The sequence below is a fragment of the Sapajus apella genome, unplaced genomic scaffold, assembly GCF_009761245.1.
Source record: "Sapajus apella isolate SASKATOON/1434 unplaced genomic scaffold, GSC_monkey_1.0 scaffold34, whole genome shotgun sequence".
Classification (NCBI taxonomy): Eukaryota; Metazoa; Chordata; class Mammalia; order Primates; family Cebidae; genus Sapajus; species Sapajus apella.
Window position 1 is genome coordinate 526,908 of NW_022436974.1, and position 18,710 is coordinate 545,617.

General features: G+C 38.6%; 1 pseudogene; it reads left to right on the plus strand.

The window, feature by feature from the left end:
- The first annotated feature begins 2,215 nt into the window (after positions 1–2,215).
- The window catches only part of LOC116563114, a 23,095-nt pseudogene continuing 6,600 nt past the window's right edge, over positions 2,216–18,710 (plus strand).

Below are 18,710 nucleotides of genomic sequence, written 5' to 3' on the forward strand. Positions count from 1 at the left end.
ATTATACATATGTGTAGGGTACAGGTGATATTTTCATACATGCATACAACTGATACATAATTATACATATGTATAGGGTACAGGTGATATTTTGATACATGCGTACATGATATCCATCACCTCAAAGACATCATCTCTTTGTGTTGGGAACATTTTCAGCTATTTTGCAATGTACCATAAATTGTTAACTGTAGTCTGTTATCAGACTCTAGAACCTAATCCTTCTAGCTGTGTTAGTACCCATTAACCGACCTCCTCATTGAATCTGTAATTATCTAAAAATAAAAAGTTTAATTTAAAAAATATCAGAGTTTGTTGAAAAGCTGAGAGGGTTTAAACTTTGGGGATGGGCGCGGTGGCTCATGCCTGTAATCCCAGCACTTTGGGAGGCCAAGGCGGGTGGATCACGAGGTCAAGAAATCGAGACCATCCTGGTCAACAAGGTGAAACCCCGTTTCTACTGAAAATACAAAAATTAGCTGGGCATGGTGGCGCGCGCCTGTAATCCCAGCTACTCTGGAGGCTGAGACAGGAGAATTGCTTGAACCCAGGAGGCGGAGGTTGCGGTGAGCCGAGATCGCGCCATTGCACTCCAGCCTGGGTAACAAGAGCGAAACTCCGTCTCAAAAACAAAAAACAAAAAACAAAAAACAAAACTTTGGGATATACCCAGTAGACACCTAGGATTTAATATGTTTATTTTCTATTTATTTAGTAGATATGTAGCACTTAATAAGTATAAGGCATAGTCCTAAGTGCTTTACAAAAATTAACTCAGTAAATGAATCTTTTTACTAGTCACTTCCTGGAGCAGTGTCTCTTGTAGTTGGAACACGTGGGGCACTTAGTAAGCACTAAATAGATAGTGTTTTCTCAAGTCTCTTTTACTTCCTTCATGTCCAGATTTCTGCTTCTGGATTCTTTTTTTGATTTCAGTTTTCTGCTGTCTAAATATCTCTAGATTTTAAGATATTTCATGTCTTTGTTTGAGCTTTGCTGAAAGCAGAGCATAGGATTAGAAGTTGGGAAGCTGGGAGCAGGTACTTTCATTAGCAGGGGAACCCAGGAACCGGTAGTGAAAAAGCTTAGAATGAGCTAGGGAAAGAGAAGGAGCCAGTATTAGGATGGGTCATTAGAGTTGCAGCTCTGGTGGCGCAGATTTGCAAGACTCCCTGAGAAGCACACAGAATGCCTATTAGGACTGTTTGAAGGACTGGAGGTTGGGGCATTTATCTGCTAGTTCCTATCCCTGCTGATGGAGTGTGTCTGCACCTTTAACTCCCTATGCTCCTAGACTGTGCCTTTGCAGGACTGAGCAAGTTCCTTGGCGTTGGAAAGGCCTTAATGTAGAGAAGCAGAGGCAAAAATGCACATGCTTAAGATGGGATGTTGCATTTTGCATATATCGGTCCACTCCTACTGTAGCTGGGATCAGAGATGGGCTGTGGGAATGAAAAGCAGAAGAGCAAAGGTATTTGCTGTAACTGATGAATTTAATTTTTAATTTAGTAAATGATTTTTAAATGATGATCAAAGGAAATACCATCAATTATATGCATAATTAGCCATTACAAATGGAGGCATTAAATAGCTATGCATCAGTGTTGATTTTCAGAAAAAAGACCATTGCCTCAGTGGATTGTGGAAATATTTATGATAATAGACACAACCTGTACAAACTGTCTACTCTTAGGTCAGGAAAACCTTGTGCTGCTTGCTGTCCTGCCACCCACTCCCTCATTCTCAGGCTTTTCAGTTTATGGTTCACTCTTTTCAAGTGTCTGTGTTTACTGAACAGCAATTCAAACATTCCCGTAAATGGTTATTTCTTCTCTAGAAAAATGCTTTTCTTTCATCATCCTCAGTGGAGGGTATTGCAGTTGCCTAAAGTTTAACAGGAAGGAGTTTGACTGGTTTATACTCTGATATCATCAGCAGGCCTGCAACCCACTGGTATCTGTAATACAACATTTTCTCAGAAATCAGTCATAGGACATGGAATTATTAAAAGAAAAGGCACACACATCTTTATCAGGGAGCATTAATGCAAATGTAAAACTGTGTTTATTTTTAAAACATAAGCCATATTTCATATTTTTAATCACAGAGTACTATTCTCTGAATGCAATGAGTAGAAAGCAGTAAATTCACCCATAGAAAGATTCCTGAGGAGGTCTCTCATTATTTTTACTAATCTAAATTTCAGAGGGGTAACATGATTGGAAATACAGAGGAAGAGGTAATGACACTTCGTCTAGGGGAAAATGGCTCATGGATTACAGTGATGGGTGAAGGAGTTATTTTAGTTGAAGGTAGTAATCATGGGGGGTCATTTGGGGATAGGCTCTAGCAATCCTGAGAGTAAAGTATTTTTGGATATGGCATGCTCACAGGTGTTGGGACTTTATCTTCTGAGTGGGGTAGAGGATTTAGGCATTCAGGTATGTCCTTGTTTTGGGATCCTCTGCAGATTTGGTACCTGTGGGCTGCTGACACTGGAAGAGTGACTGGAGATGGGGAGATGTCTTGTTTCCAGGAGTCAGAATAGGTTTGGTTTGCAGTATTTCAGGTGGAGCAGGCCCTCTAGGGATGTTGTGAGAGCGGCATGCCACTTAATATGACTCTAAGGGAATTTAGAGTATTTTCATGACTAGTTATAAGAAAACTTGGCCATAGGGACACAGAAACATCACACTCCCTCCTTAGAGGATAAAGGAAAAGAGATAACCAGTTGGCAATGTCTGCTCTCTGAAACCAAGATGGCAGAATCATATTGTGCTCCTTAAATTTGAAATGTCAGTCCCAGCTTGTCTCAGGAGACGGCTGAAGCCAGTGAGTCTCACCCCGATTACCTCAAATTACAGTTGGCCCTTCCTCATCCCTCTGCTTCTCTCTGTTGTTTCTTTGCTTAAAGTAAGCAAAGTAAGATTTGGTGATTTTACCTGTGACCTGAAATAGCCAACATTTTTCTTATATCCTAGAGACCCGGGGCCCTAATTTGCTGTGTATGTTTAATTAAAATAACATCTCACAGTACCATCTTCTGGATTGAATTTTCTTACCCTAATCCACATATTTCATTGCTTTTATTCTCTGTAAAATTTTGCACTCAAGCTCTAAAGTGACCCAGGTGTGAGAATACTATTTTCTAGCAGGGAGTAACCAGTAACAATATTGTTCAGGTGCTTAGATTTACTTTTTCCTAATTCAGCCCTGCCTCATTAAGAATGTCATCTTTTGGGGTCACTTCCTCTGGGGTCTGTCTTGCAGACCCTGAATCAGTGACGGATGAATAAAGTACGCTGACACAGATATTATGCTTTGTCAGTTTGACTGAGTGACTAGGTGGCTTACAGAGTCCCTGGAGATGGCTGTAAACAGTTGTGACTGCTGGCCCCTACCAGCCAGTGAGACTCGAATTTATTTAGTAGAGATTAATTGACAAAGGCTTGAATTAACACCACTAGAGGCTGAAAATTAAAGGACAGGTTTTGATGCCCAAAACAAATACCGTTAGAGGGTAGTCTCCCTGGTTGACCTCACGCCAAGAAGGCCATCTGGCTCAAATGTTAGTTTTAAAACCACATGAATAAACAAGCTAGCTAGGTAACCTACTCACATTCTTTTGTATTTGTGCCCTAATCTCTCTGGCTCCTGCAAACAGACTCTGGCTGCTTTCAGCCAAGAACTATAGAAAAAACCCTTAGGCCTTCCAAAAGAGTTTAGACTGTATTCTATAACTTTCTCTATTTTTTTTTGCCCTTAATACTTTTGCTGCCACCCTGACTGAATTCCCACAGTCATCTAGGCTAGTTTGTCTTTCAGGGGCACTATTCATGGATGACATTTTTCAGAAGCTGAAACGTAGTAGCCTGTCATTTTGGGAGATTACCTGGGGATTTGGGCTTACCTCAGCCTGTAGACATGTCTTTTGGTAATGAATCTTCATTGTAAGAGCCAAAAGGCAGGAGTATTTCCATAAAGCATTTTAGTACACAGTGAACAATTACATTCTTCTTTTGAAGAACTTACTGTGCTTTCTAGTTCACTTTTAACTAAGATGAAGAAAATGTGCAATACATGGTAAATTATTGTAGACTGGATCACCAAAATATACTTCTATATATTTCTCCACCCTGACATACCATACACACACACACACACACACGTGTATATATATATATATATATATATATATGTATACACACACACACTTTATTATGCTTTAAGTTGTGGGATACATGTGCAGAACATGGAGGTTTGTTACATAGGTATACACATATCATGGTGGTTTGTTGCACCTATCAACCCATCATCTACATTAGTTATTTCTCATAATTCTATCGCTCCCCTAGCCCCCCACTCCCTGACAGGCCCCAATGTGTGAGATTCCCCTCCCTGTGCCCATGTGTTTTTATTATTCAACAGCCACTTATGAGTGAGAACATGTGGTGTTTGGTTTTCTGTTCCTGTGTTAGTTTGCTGAGAATGATGGTTTCCAGCTTCATCCATGTCCCTGCAAAGGACATGAACTCATTCTTTTTTATAGCTGCACAGGATCCAACGTATATATATTACATTTTCTTTATCCAGTCTGTCTTTGATGGGCATTTGGGTTGGTTCCAAGTCTTTGCTATTGTGAACAGTGATACCATAAACATATGTGTGCATGTGTCTTTATAATAGTATGACTTCCATTCCTTTGGGTGTATAGCCAGTAATGGGATTGCAGGGTCAAATGGTATTTCTGGTTCTAGATCCTTGAGGAATTGCCACATTGTCTTCCACAATGGCTTAACTAATTTACATTCCCACCAACAGTATAAAAGCATTTCTATTTCTTTACATCTTCTCTGTCATCTGTTGTTTCCTGACTTTTTAATGATTGTCATTCTAACTGGCATGAGACGGTATCTCATTGTGGTTTTGATTTGCATTTGTCTAATGATCAGTGATGATGAGCTTTTGTTCATATGTTTGTTGGCTGCATAAATATCTTCTTTTTAAAAATGTCTGCTCATATCCTTTGTCTAGTTTTTGAAGGTGTTGTTTCTTTTCTTGTAAATTTAAGTTTTTTGTAGATCCTGGATTTTAGTCCTTTCTTAGATGGATAGATTGCAAAAATTTTCTCCCATTGTATAGGTTGCCTGTTCACTCTGATAATAGTTTCTTTTGCTGTGCAAAAGCTCTTTAAATTAGATCCCATTTGTCAATTTTGGCTTTTGGTGTCATTGCTTTTGGTATTTTAGTCATGAAGTCTTTGCCCATGCCTGTGTCTTGAATGGTATTGCCTAGGTTTTCTTATAGAGTCTTTATGGTTTTAGGTCTTACATTTAAGTATTTAATCCATCTTGAGTGAATTTTTATATAAGGTGTCAGGAAGGGGTTCAGTTTCAATTTTCTGTATATGGCTAGCCAGTTTTCCCAACACCATTTATTAAAATAGGGAATTCTTTCCCCATTGCTTGTTTTTGTCTGGTTTGTCAAAGATCAAATGGTTGTATATGTGTGGCATTATTTCTAATCCCTGTTCTGTTTCATTGGTTTAGATATCTGTTTTGGTACCAGTACCATGCTGTTTTGGTTACTGTAGCCTTGTAGTATAATAGTTTGGAGTCAGGTAGTGGGATGCCTCCAGCTTTGTTCTTTTTGCTTAGGATTGTCTTGACTATTTGAGCTATTTTTTGGTTCCATATGAAATTTAAAGTAGTTTGTTTAAAATTCTGTGAAGAAAGTCAATGGTAGCTTGACTTTCTTCATTGAATCTATAAATTACTTTGGGCATTATGGCCATCTTCACGATACTGATTCTTCCTAATCATGAGCATGAAATGTTTTTCCATTTGCTTGTGTACTCTCTTATTTCCTTGAGCAGTGGTTTGTAGTGCTACTTCAAGAGGTCCTTCACACCCCTTGTAAGTTGTATTCCTGGGTATTTAATTCTCTTTGTAGTGATTGTGAATGGGAGTTCACTCATGATTTGGCTCTCTTTAAGCCTATTATTGGTGTATAGGAATGCTTGTGATTTTTGCACGTTGATTTTTGTATCCTGAGACTTTGCTGAAGTTGCTTTTCTGCTTAAGGAGATTTTGGGCTGAGATGATTGGATTTCAAAATGTACAATGATGTCATCTGCAGAGATAATTTGACCTTATGTCTTCCTATTTGAATCCTCTTTCTTTCTCTTGCCTGATTGCTGTGGCCAGAACATCCAATACTGTGTTGAATAGGAGTAGTGAGAGAGGGCTTTCTTGTTTTGTGCCAGTTTTCAAGGAAATGCTTCCACCTTTTGCCCATTCAGTATTATATTGGCTGTTCGTTTTTCATAAATAGCTCTTCATAAATAGCTATTTTTATTTTGAGATTCATTCCATCAGCACCTAGTTTATTGAGAGTTTTTAGCGTTAAGATTTTTGAATTTTTTTGAAGGCCTTTTCTGCATCTGTTGAGATAATCGTGGTTTTTTGTCATTGGTTCTGATTATATGATGGATTATGTTGACTGATTTGTGTATATTGAAGCAGCCTTGCATCTCAGGGATAAAACTGACTTGATCATGGTGGATAACCTTTTTGATGTGCTGCTGGATACAGTTTGCCAGGATTTTTTTTTAGAATTTTTTCATCAGTGTTCATCAGGGATATTGGCCTGAAATTTTCTTTTTTTTTGTTGTATCTGTGCCATGTTTTGGTATAAGGATGATGCTAGCCTCATAAAATGAGTTAGGGAGGATTCCTTCTTCTTCTATTGTTAGGAATGGTAGTAGCTCCTCTTTGTACTTCTGATAGAATTCAGCTGTGAATCCATCTGGTCCTGGGTTTGTTTTGGTTGGTAGGCTATTAATTACTGCCTCAATTTCAAAATTTGTTATTGGTCTACTCAGAGATTTGACTTATTCCTGTTTCAGTCTTGGGAGGGTCCAGGAATTTATCCATTTCTTCTAGATGTTCTGGTCTATGTGCGTATAAGTGTTTATAGTATTCTCTGATGCTATTTTGTATTTCTGTGGTATTGGTGATGACATCCTCTTTATCATTTTTTAAATTGTATCTAATTGATTCTTTTCTCTTCTTTGTCTGGCAAGCTATCTCTTTTGTTGATCTTTTCATAAAACCAGCTTCTGGATTCATTGATTTTTTGAAGGGTTTTTTGTGTCTCTGTCTCCTTCAGTTCTGCTCTGATCTTAGTTATTTCTTGTCTTCTGCTAGCTTTTGAATTTGTTTGCTCTTCCTTCTCTAGTTCTTTTAATTGTGATGTTAAGGTGTCAATTTTAGATCTTTCCCACTTTTTCCGGTGGGCATTTAGTGCTACAAATTTTCCTTCAAACACTGCTTTAGCTGTGTCTCAGAGATTCTGATATGTTGTGTCTTTGTTCTTACTGGTTTCAAAGAAGTTATTTGTTTCTGTCTTAATTTTGTTATTTACCCAGCAGTCATCCAGGAGCAGGTTGTTCAGTTTTCATGTAGTTGTGTGGTTTTGACACACCTTATTTTTATTACACATATTATATAATAATTATGGCAGCAATGGTAGTTAATACTTATTGTGCACTTATCCCTTTTAGGTGCTGTGTTGAATACCTCCATATGGTGCCTCATATAATTATCAAAATACTCCCATGAGTTAGATGGTGATTATTCCCATCTTTAAGATTTGCTTTGTTTCCCATTGTCACTGAACTAGTAAGATGTTAGAATTTGAACTCATTTTTGACTCTAAAGCCTGTTTTTACATACTAATTGGAAAGGCATACATTATAGTATGGTGATTAATTCGGTTAACATGAGAAAACATGTACTGCAAGTCTGCCACATGTTTTCACTGTGCTGGATGTTAGTGAGCTGAGAAGGAAAACAGGGAGTGTGTTTGATTGCTAGGACTGCCATAACAAAGTACAACAGACTGGGTAACTTAAACAACAGAAAGTTATTTTCTGATGGTTCTGAAGGCTAGAAATCTAAGATTAAGGTATTGGCAGGATTGGTTTCTTCTGAGGGCTGTGAGGGAAGGATCTGTTCTAGGCCTCTCTCCTTGGTTTGCAGATGGCTGTCTTCTGCCTTGTTTTCACATCATCTTCCCTCTGTACACATCTTTGTCTAAAATTGCTCTTCTTATAAAGACATTAGTCATTTGGGTTTAGGGCCCACCCTCAAAATCTCATTTTACCTTAATTACTTTGGCAAAACTCTGTCTCCAAATAGTCACATTCTGAGATCTGGGGGTTGGGACTTCAATGTGAATTTTTGGGAGTACATGTTGCAGCTTATAACAGTTTTCTTACCTTAGAGATTTAGCAGCCTATCGAGATATCTTGATATAAAAGAAAGTTGGATGGAATAATATTTGAATAGAAATAATGAAGTTGTGTCATGTTTGTAAAGAAATGAGTGATTAATTTTCACTGGAGGTAACAGGGAAGACTTCAGTGAGGCAGGTGGCATTAAAGCTGAGCTCTGATTAATATGTAAAATGTAAAAGTGAGAGAATGAACAGGAGAACGCAGGATTTGTGTGACCTCTGGTGTACAGAGTGCTCTAGTGTGGCAGAAACAAAGAGATGAGTTGAGAGATGATGTGATGTGCTGATAAAATGGCTCAGGAGAAAAAAGGGGCCTGATTTGTGTCATTTGCCATGGGCTGTGCTCATGACTAATGGGTGCTCTTGGGAGAGTTAACTCCCCACCACATGCTTATATGTGAAGCGTATTCCTGTTCTTGCCCTGAATCCAAGAAGCCCTGGGCAGAAAGTAAAGGCACAGAGTGTTAGGGGCAAGAAGCTGTGAGTGCAGAGTGAGTCAAACCCAAATGGAAAGCACAGTCCAGCTATGCATGGGGTGAGAGCTGAGGCACTAAACCAATATGTTAGGTATCTGACATACCAGGTGAGAGGAGACCATTTTAGACAGCAGAACACGTAATAGCCTGTGATGGGAGAAAGCATGATATGTTTGGAAAAGAGGCCAATACTAATAAAGTCCTGAATGCTGAGAAAAAGTGGTCAAATACAGCTAAGGTGTGGGGAAAGGACAGGCCATATCTCTACAAGCTTTTTGGTTGTTCTAATCTTTTTGATGTTCATTCTACAACCCAAAGGGCAACTACTGAATTGTTTCAAATGTGTTATGAACTGTATGAATTCATGCACGCACATGCATACCTTAGAACTTGGTATTATAGGAACAAATTTGCATTTGGAAAAACCACTCTGATTGCAGTGTAAGGAAGTGGTTGAAAGGAAGTCAGGTTGCCTTAAGACTAACCAAGGATTATTGCTATGGAATAGGGAGGAGGTAGTAGACATGGGTTAGAGAAGTATTTAGGCCATGACTCAGTACAATAACTCAATGGGCTGTGGGATCTAAGTACCATCCTTAGTAAAAGGCAGCAGATTCCTGAGAGTAAAGGCTGTTCACAGGTCTGGAGAAGGGAAAGTAAAAGGAGAAACTATCATATGTTGTTGAGTCAGAAAGCAAATATGTGTTGAGCGAATAAGAGAAGTACATCAAAATGACTCAGGAGCCAGTTTGGAGGAGCTCTCATTGGCTAAATGTGAGATAATATGAGCATCAAAACCATAATAATGGTAATGGATTAAAATATGTAGAAGACATAAATAGAATTTGTGATTACACAGTTATAAAATAAAGGTCTGTATGTGGAGGGGGAAGCCCTTCTTTACAGAGGATGTCAGCTAATACATGGAGAGTGTGTGATATAATTAGAAAATCATTATTTTGTGACACATATGTAATAATTAATTCAAGGAAGATTTATCAATGGACACAATTCATTGGGTTAAAACAATCTCAAAACAACACTCTACAGGATATTTAATTACAAAGAGGAAACAGTACCTTTACTGGAGTGATTTGATGACACTACCTTAACTGAGTCATGAAATTTAGCATCGTTAATTTTGGAATGAACTGACATTATGTACTTCTGGTGACAGTACATCTTCTGAGAAATACAAATTTACCTAAGTAGTATTTTTGCCTAACACACATAACCTGCATCTAAATGGGAGGATTTGTCTGCTATAGGGAAATCAAGATTGAGATGTAAGACAAATTACCTGGACTTTTCAAAAATGCCACTGTCACAAAGAACAAAAAAGAAAGTGTGTGTGTTCGTGTGTGTGTGTGTGTGTGTGTGTGCGCTACTTTTCCATCAAAGGCTAAGAGGATGTGAATACCAAATGATATGCATAAAACCTTGATTGAATCCTGGAGAGGGGAAAAATAACTATAAAGGGCCTTTATCTAGATGAAGGTTATACAGGTGCTCATTGTATTGTATTTCAAACAAATAACTTTTCCATCTAAAATATATAATATGTTATACATGCCATACATGCATATATTCATATATTATAGAATACTTGTAACTTATAATTAACCCATATTCAGAAATCAACGTATTGTCAAAATTGTCCTAATTTGCAGATATGTTTCATTGTAAGATACAGTTTTTCTCAAAATTCTTTTCCTATGATCCCTCCTTTAAAAAATTTTGTTTCTCTTACTGTTCAGTTCTTTACACTTCTAAATTTTCGTTACATCTTGAACACAGGTGTTTGCTTTGACTGATATCAAGCACTATGCCAGATGCTGAAGACCCAAATATAAATTTAAAAAAAAAAAAAAGGTTTTCTGTCCCAGAAGAACTGATAGGCTACCAGAGAACAGAAAAAAGGTAAATTACAATTCAGTGTCTTAAGAACCTTCACACAACTGGATTTATTTAAGCTTATTCATTGTTGTGCACTCCAGTTTAAAATGATGCCTAGTTGTAAGCAGCTAATGTGGGTTTTCTTAGCCTCCTCCTAAAAATACCCATCATGTCACCACAAAGGAGGAAAACTGATAGTATCACTTAAAATTAAGACTTAGGGGAACTGTGGATGAGAAGTCAAAGTCTGTGATTCTGTTTCTGACCCCATGAGAAGGGAGAGCCTCTCTTTAGCTGTGGGTTGGATGATTAATCAAGATAGTGAATGTGAAAGCAACTAGCAAACTACAAGATAAAGAGGTATAAAGATCTGAAGGCGGTCTTTCCTGTCTAAAGATGGAAACAGTACTACTACTATCATTTCTTGGGAGGAGCTTGAAGAAGTAAACGAAGTGTTTAGCATAGTAGATATTGACAATAGTGGATATGCCAGTGACAAAGAACTTCAAGACCTGTTTAAGGAAACAAGCCTTCCTATGCCTGGCTACAAGGTATATGAGATTGTGGAGAAAATTCTAGCATTTGTGGACAACAACCAAGATGGCCAAATAAGTTTGAAGAGTTTTGTCACTGATGCAAGAATTAAAACTGCAAAGATATCAGCAGAACATCCTCCAAAATAATTAACATGAAGGAAATGATTACCGGTGTGGGAGGAACTTTATTTCCTATGAGGGCACACAGCATTCTTATTCAGGGAAAGAAAAGGGGCTTTGGTTAACTGGATAAAAAGCCCTGGAGAATGACTTTGACTGTAGTCTTATATGTAAAGCATCTATACCCATGAACCTCAATGATGGCAGTATCTTCAAGTTACTTGGAGATCTCATCCTTCTTTGCAAAATGATCAATTTATCTGAACCAGGTATAAATGATGAAAGAGCCATTAATATGAAAAAGCTCACCACATTCACTATTTCTGAAAATTAAAACCTAGTTGATATAATTTGGCTGTGTCCCCACCCAAATTTCATCATGAATTGTAGTTCCCATAATCCCTAAGTGTCATGGGAGAGACCCAGTGGGAGCTAATTTAGTCATGAGGGCAGTTACCCTCATGTTATTTTCATAATACTGAGTGAGTTCTCATGGGATCTGATTGTTTTATAAGGGGCTTTTCCCCCTTTTGCTCTGCAATTTTCCTTCCTGCCATCATGTGAAGAAGGATGTGTTTGCTTCCCCTTCCACCATGATTGTAAGTTTCCTGAGGCTTCCCCAGCCCTGAGGAATGGTGAGTCAATTAAAACTCTTTCCTTTATAAATTACCCAGTCTTGGGCAGTTCCTTATAGCCACGTGAGAATGGACTAATACAATAAATTGGTACTGGGTAGTGGCATGCTGCTGTAAAGAGATCTGAAAATATGGAAGCATTTTTTTTTGGAACTGGATAACAGGTAGAGGTTGTAACAGTTTGGAGGGCTCAGAAAACAGGAAGGTGAGGGAAAGTTTGGAACTTCCGAGAGACTTGTTAAATGGCTGTGACCAAAATGCTGATAGTGATATGGACAATGAAGTTCAGGCTGAGGTGGTCTCAGATGGTGATAACGAACTTATTGGGAACTGGAATAAAGGTGACTCTTGTTATGTTTTAGCAAAAAGACTGGTTTGCTTTTTTTTTTTTTTTTTTTTTCGCCTTTCTTTGCCCAAAGCTCCCAAAGACCTGTGGAACTTTGAACTTGAGAGAGATAATTTTGGGCATCTGGCAGAGGAAATTTCTTTTTCTTTCTTCCTTTTTTTTTTTTTTTTTTTTAGGGCCTCATCCCTTTTATTCTCCAATTATGAAATGTGTTCACCTCAGCAGTTATTTGCCCTTAGCAAAGAGAAGTGAACACAGAGGGACTGCGGAGGCCATGGTAACAGCAAGTTCACGAGCCCTTGAGAGAAAATGAGCAGCATGTCACTGTCCCTTACACCTTGTATTAGTCTGTGTCGGCTGCCATTAGAAAATACTATAGACTGGGTGGTGGCTTCAACAACAGAAATCATAGCTCTGAAGCCTGGAAAGTCCAATATCAAGGTCCAGCAGGGCTCAGTTCCTGGTGAGAGCCCTCTTCCTGGCTTGTAGATAGCTGCTTTCTTACTGTGTCCTGATGTGGCAGAAAAAGAGATAAGAGCCTGTCTTGTCTCTTTTTTTTTCTTTTTTGTTGCATTTTAGGTTTTGGTCTTTATTTATTTATTTTACTTTAGGTGCATACTATACCTGGCATTTCTCCTCCCCACCTCCCACTGTCCCCGCCTTTCCCCTCCAACTGCTCCCGGTGTATGATGCTTTTCTCCCTGAGTCCACATGTTCTCATTGTTCAACACCCACCTATGAGTGAGAACATAAGGTTTTTGGTTTTCTGTTCTTGTGTCAGTTTGCTGAGAATGATGGTTTTCATATTCATCCAAGTCCCTACAAAGAACATGAACTCATCATTTTTTATGGCTACATAGTATTCCATGGTGTATATGTACCACATTTTCTTTGTCCAGTCTATCATTGGTGGGCATTTGTGTTGGTTCCAGGTCTTTGCTATTGTACACAGGGCTGCAATGAACATACGTGTTCATATGTCTTTATAGTAGAACAATTTATAGTTCTTTGGGCATATACCCAGTAATGGGATTGCTGGGTCAAATGGAATTTCTATTTCTAGATCCTTGAGAAATCGCCACACTGTCTTCCACAACGGTTGAACTAATTTACACTCCCACCAACAGTGTAAAATTGTTCCTATTTCTCTGCATCCTCCTCAGCATCTGTTGTCTCCAGATTTTTTAATAATTGCCATTCTAACTGGCATGAGATGGTATCTCAATGTGGTTTTGATTTGCATTTCTCTAATGACCAGTGATGATGAGCATTTTTTCATATGTTTGTTGCCCTCATGTATGTCTTCTTTTGTAAAGTATCTGTTCATATCCTTTGCCCACTTTTGAATGCGATTGTTTTTTTCTTGTAAATCTGTTTTAGTTCTTTGTAGATTTTGGATATTAGCCCTTTGTCAGATAGGTAGATTGCAAAATATTTTTTCCCATTCTGTTGGTTGCTGGTTCACTCTAATGATGGTTTCTCTTGCTGTACAGAAGCTCTGAATTTTAATTAGATACCATTTGTCAATCTTGGCTTTTGTTGCCATTGCTTTTGGTGTTTTAGTCATGTAGTCCTTGCCTATGCCTACGTCCTGGATGGTTTTGCCTACATTTTCTTCTAGTGTTTTTATGGTGTTAGGTTTTATGTTTAAATCTTTAATCCATCTGGAGTTAATTTTAGTGTAAGATGACAGGAAGGAGTCCAGTTTCTGCTTTCTGCACATTGCTAGCCTGTTTCCCAACACCATTTATTAAACACAGAGTCGTTTCCATGTTGCTTGTTTTTGTCAGATTTCTCAAAGATCAGTTGGTTGTAGATGTGTGATGCTGCTTCTAGGGCCTCTGTTCTGTTCCATTTGTCTATGTCTCTGTTTTGGTACCATTGCCATGCTGTCTTGATTACTGTAGCCTTGTAGTATAGTTTGAAGTCTGGCAGTGTGATGCCTCCCGCTTTGTTCTTTTTGCTTAGGATTGTCTTGGCTATGCAGGCTCTCTTGTGACTCCATATGAAGTTTAAAGTGTTTTTTTTTCCCAGTTTTGTGAAGAAGCTCATAGGTAGCTTGATGGGGATAGCATTGAATCTATAGATTACTTTGGGCAGTGTGGCCATTTTCATGATATTAATTGTTGTTAGCCATGAGCATGGAATGTTTTTGCCTCTGTGTCTTCTCTTATTTCATTGAGCAGTGGTTTGTAATTCTCCTTGAAGAGGTCCTTTACATCCTTTGTTTGTTGTATTCGTAGATATTTTATTCTCTTTGTAGCAATTGTGAATGGAAGTTTGCTCTTGATTTAGCTCTCTGTTTGTCTGTTATAGGTATATAGGAATACTTGTGATTTCTGCACACTGATTTTGTATCCTGAAACTTTGTTGAAGTTGCTTATCAGTTTGAGAAGATTTTGGGCTGAGACGATGGGGCCTTCTAGATATACAATCATGTCGCCTGCAAATAGAGACAGTTTGACTTCCTCCTTATTTCTTTTTCTTGCCTGATTGCTCTGCCTAAAACTTCTAATACTATATTGTATAGGAGTGGTGAGAGAGGGCATCCTTGTCTAGTGCCTGATTTCAAAGGGAATTCTTCCAGCTTTTGCCCATTCAGTATGATATTGGCTGTAGGCTTGTCATAAATGGCTTTTATTATTTTATGATACATGCCGGCAGAAGAAATTTCTAAGCAGTGAAATGTCTAAGAAGTGAATTGGGTGCTGTTAAAAGCGTTTAGTTTTATGTATTCACAAAGATATGGTTTGGAGCTGGAACTTATGTTTAAAAGGGAAGCAAAGTTAGAAAATTTGCACTGACAATGTGATAGAAGAGAAAAACCCATTTTCTGAGGAGAAATTAAACAGGCTGCAGAAATTTTTATAAGTAATGAGGAGCCAAACGTTAATCACCAAGACAATGAGGAAAACATCAGCAGAGCATATCAGAGGCCTTCTCAGGATCCCTTCCCATCACAGGCCTAGAGCCTTAGAAAGAAAAAATGGCTTCATGGGTTGGGTCTAGATACTTGCTGCTTTGTGCAGTCTCAAGAATTGGTGTCCTGTATCCCAGCCATGGCTAAAAGGGGTCATGGTATAGCTCAGGCTGTGACTTCAAAGGGTGTAAACCCCAAGCTTTGGTGGCTTACACATGGTGTTAGGCCTGAGGGTGCATAGAAGTCAAGAATTGGTTTGGGAACCTCTACTTAGATTTCAGAGGATGTGTGGAAATGTCTGGAGGTGCAGTCAGAAGTTTGCTGCAGGGGTGGAGCTTTCATGGAGAACCTCTGCTAGGGCAGTGAGAAAGGGAAATGTGGGGTTGGAGCCCTTACATAGAGTCCCCACTGGGGCACTGCCTAGTAGAGCTGTGAGAAGAGGACCATTGTCTTCCAGACCTCAGAATGTTAGATCCACAAGCAGCTTGCACTGTGAGCCTGGAAAAGCCACAGACACTCAATGCCAGCCTGTGAAAGCATCCAGAAGGGGGACTGTATCCTGCTACGGCACAGGGGTGGAACTGCTCACGGCTATGATAACCTATCTCTTGCATCAGCATGTCTGGATATAAGACATGGAGTCAAAGGAGATGATTTTGGAGCTTTAACATTTGATTGCCCTACTGGATTTTGAACTTGTATGAGGTCTATAGCCCTTTCATTTTGGTTAATTTCTCCCATTTGAAACAGGTGTAAAATGTCTGTAACCCCATCGTATTAAGGAAGTAACTAGCTCGCTTTTGATTTTACAGGCTCCTAAGTAGAAGAGGTTTGTCTTGTCTCAGATGAGACTTTGGACTTGGACTTTTGAGTTAATGCTGGAATGAGTTAAGACTTTGGGGGACTGTTGGAAGGGTATGATTGTGTTTTGAATTGTGAGGACAACAATTTGGGAAGGGCCAGGGGCAGAATAATATAATTTGGCCCTGTGTCCCCACCCAATCTCACCTTGAATTGTAGTTCGCATAATCTCCCTATGTTGTGGGAGACATCTGGTGGGAGGTAATTTAACCATGGTGGCAGTTACCCTCATGCTATTCTCATGATGGTGGTTTAGTTCTTCTGAGATCTGATGGTTTTACAAGGGGCTTTTCCCCCTTTTGCTTGGCATTTCTCCTTCCTGATGTCATGTGAAGAAGGACATGTTTTGCTTCCCCTTCTGCCGTTGACTGTAAGTTTCCTGAGACCTACCCAGTCTGTGGAACTGTGAGTCAATTAAATCTCTTTCCTTTATAAATTATCCGGTCTTGCGCAGTTCTTTATAGCAGCAAGAGAATGGACCGATACACTAGAGCCGATTTCTGTCTTGACCATTTGTTGTACAGTGGTCAACATTGGTGCATAGGACCTCAAAGAAGGAAAACCTCACTTGGTCTTGGAACTTCTCTGGCAGATCATCAAAGTTGATCTCTTTGATGATACTGAGATTTCTAGGAATGAAGCTCAGATTGCATTGTTAAATGAAGATCAGGAACTAGAGGTGCTGATGTAGCTTTCTCCTAAAGAATAACTTCTTTAATGGGTGAACTACCATCTGGCTGATGTGGGATGGTGTGCCATCACCAACTTCAGCCAATATGGATTATAACCGACTCCAAGGTAATAAGGATTCAGGAGCCTATTTTCACCTGCTTAAACAAATTGCCTCTAAAGGTGACTGGGAATATGGACTTTCCAGTCCATCTTCTGCATTTCATGAGAAAAATGATCTCAAGTGTGCTGGACTTAGGCTTCAGGTAGAGAAACTTGGCTGCAAATAGTTTGTTACTCCTGCAGATGTGGTTTCAGGCAATCCTAAACTTTATTTAGCTTTCGTAATTAATCTGTTTAATACATATCCATGCCTATACAAGTTGGACGATAATGACATCAATATGAACTTATTGGAGGGAGAGGACAAAGAAGAGAGAGGACATTTCAGAAGTGGTAATTCCTTGGGAGTCAACCGATACATTAATCATTTGTAGAGTTACCTTGCAGATGCTTTAGTGATCTTTCAGCTCTATGATATGATCTGAGTGCCAGTCAACTGGAGCCATGTCAACAAACCTCCTTATCCTGCCCTTGTAGGCCACGTAAACACTGATAACTGTAACTATACAGTGGAACCTGAGAAGAACAAGGCCAAATTCTCCTTGGCTGGCATTGCTAGGCAGGACCTAAACAAAGAGAATTCATTTATTCTGCCATTGGTTATGGCAGCTGATGAGAAGGTACGCATTCAATATGTTATCAGATCTTGGAGAGGGTGAAAGTGTACTTTTAAAAGTGCAAACAAAAATAGTTCCATTTCCAACTTCAAGATGCCATTTTAGTTGCTTGTGAGATCAGTTCCCAGATATATGCATTACGTGTTGACCTTGTGAAAGTGAGACCAAAAATGGTCATGTCAGTGTTTTCCTGCTTAATGGGAAAGGAGTGAGCAGAATAAAATAATGAAACATTTAATATTTTTTTCTGCACATTAAATACATCGAATGTCCCACAGTTTAAAGAATTTTGAAATGTAGTGGGTATAAAACTAGAGATTATTTGTGTGCTCACAATAGTCACATATTCATTAATGAATTCAATATCCTGTTCACATTAGTTAGAACTTGTCAGTCTTTTTGGATAACACAGTTAATTCACCAGTTGATACTGATAATAGAATATGTTCATTCTCCCACTGATACTTCATGATTAAATTATTTTTGTCTTTTGAAAGTCTTATTAATACAAATTCATCCTATTTCATGGCTCAAAAAGATGACTACAAAAACAGTTTTACAGGTTCTGCTGCAAAATGTGCTTTGATTTTCTCATGTTATGTAATTTTGATCATAAATGCATTTGAACTCATAGTTTCATTTAATCCTTTCATATTATTTCTCCAACTATGTAAAGTTGTCTAAAATACTTTTCTGTAAGTTTCTATATTGTCTAAAACTTGAAGTGACATGTATTATTCATTAATATGAAACTTTTTTATGTATGAGGACTAATTCTTGAATAAACTTCAAGGCTCACTCTTAAAAAAAAAAAAAGACTGAGGGAAAACCTAATGCCAGAATCTGGTTGTTAAGTCTCACTGTCTCTGAGGGAGATGATGCTGGACTGAGGAGGACACACACAGGCATGGCTTCTGGAGCAGGGGCCGCTGGACGAATGCATGAAGACACTTTTGCCCCTTCAGTTGTGTGTCCCAAGCCCTTGATTTGTTCCTGTGAGAAACATGGCATCAGCCTTCTCTAATGGGCCAGACTACTCTTTCCCTCTTCCTTTTTCACATCAGTTTCTTTTTTATAGTTAGTTATGAAATATTTCAAAATACAGAAAAGTGAAGTATAACAAATTAATGTGCTTACACCTAGGTTTCATACCTTCCTGAGGAGGTATGAAATCATCTTTTTTTTTTTTTTTTTTTTTTTTTTTTTTTTTTTT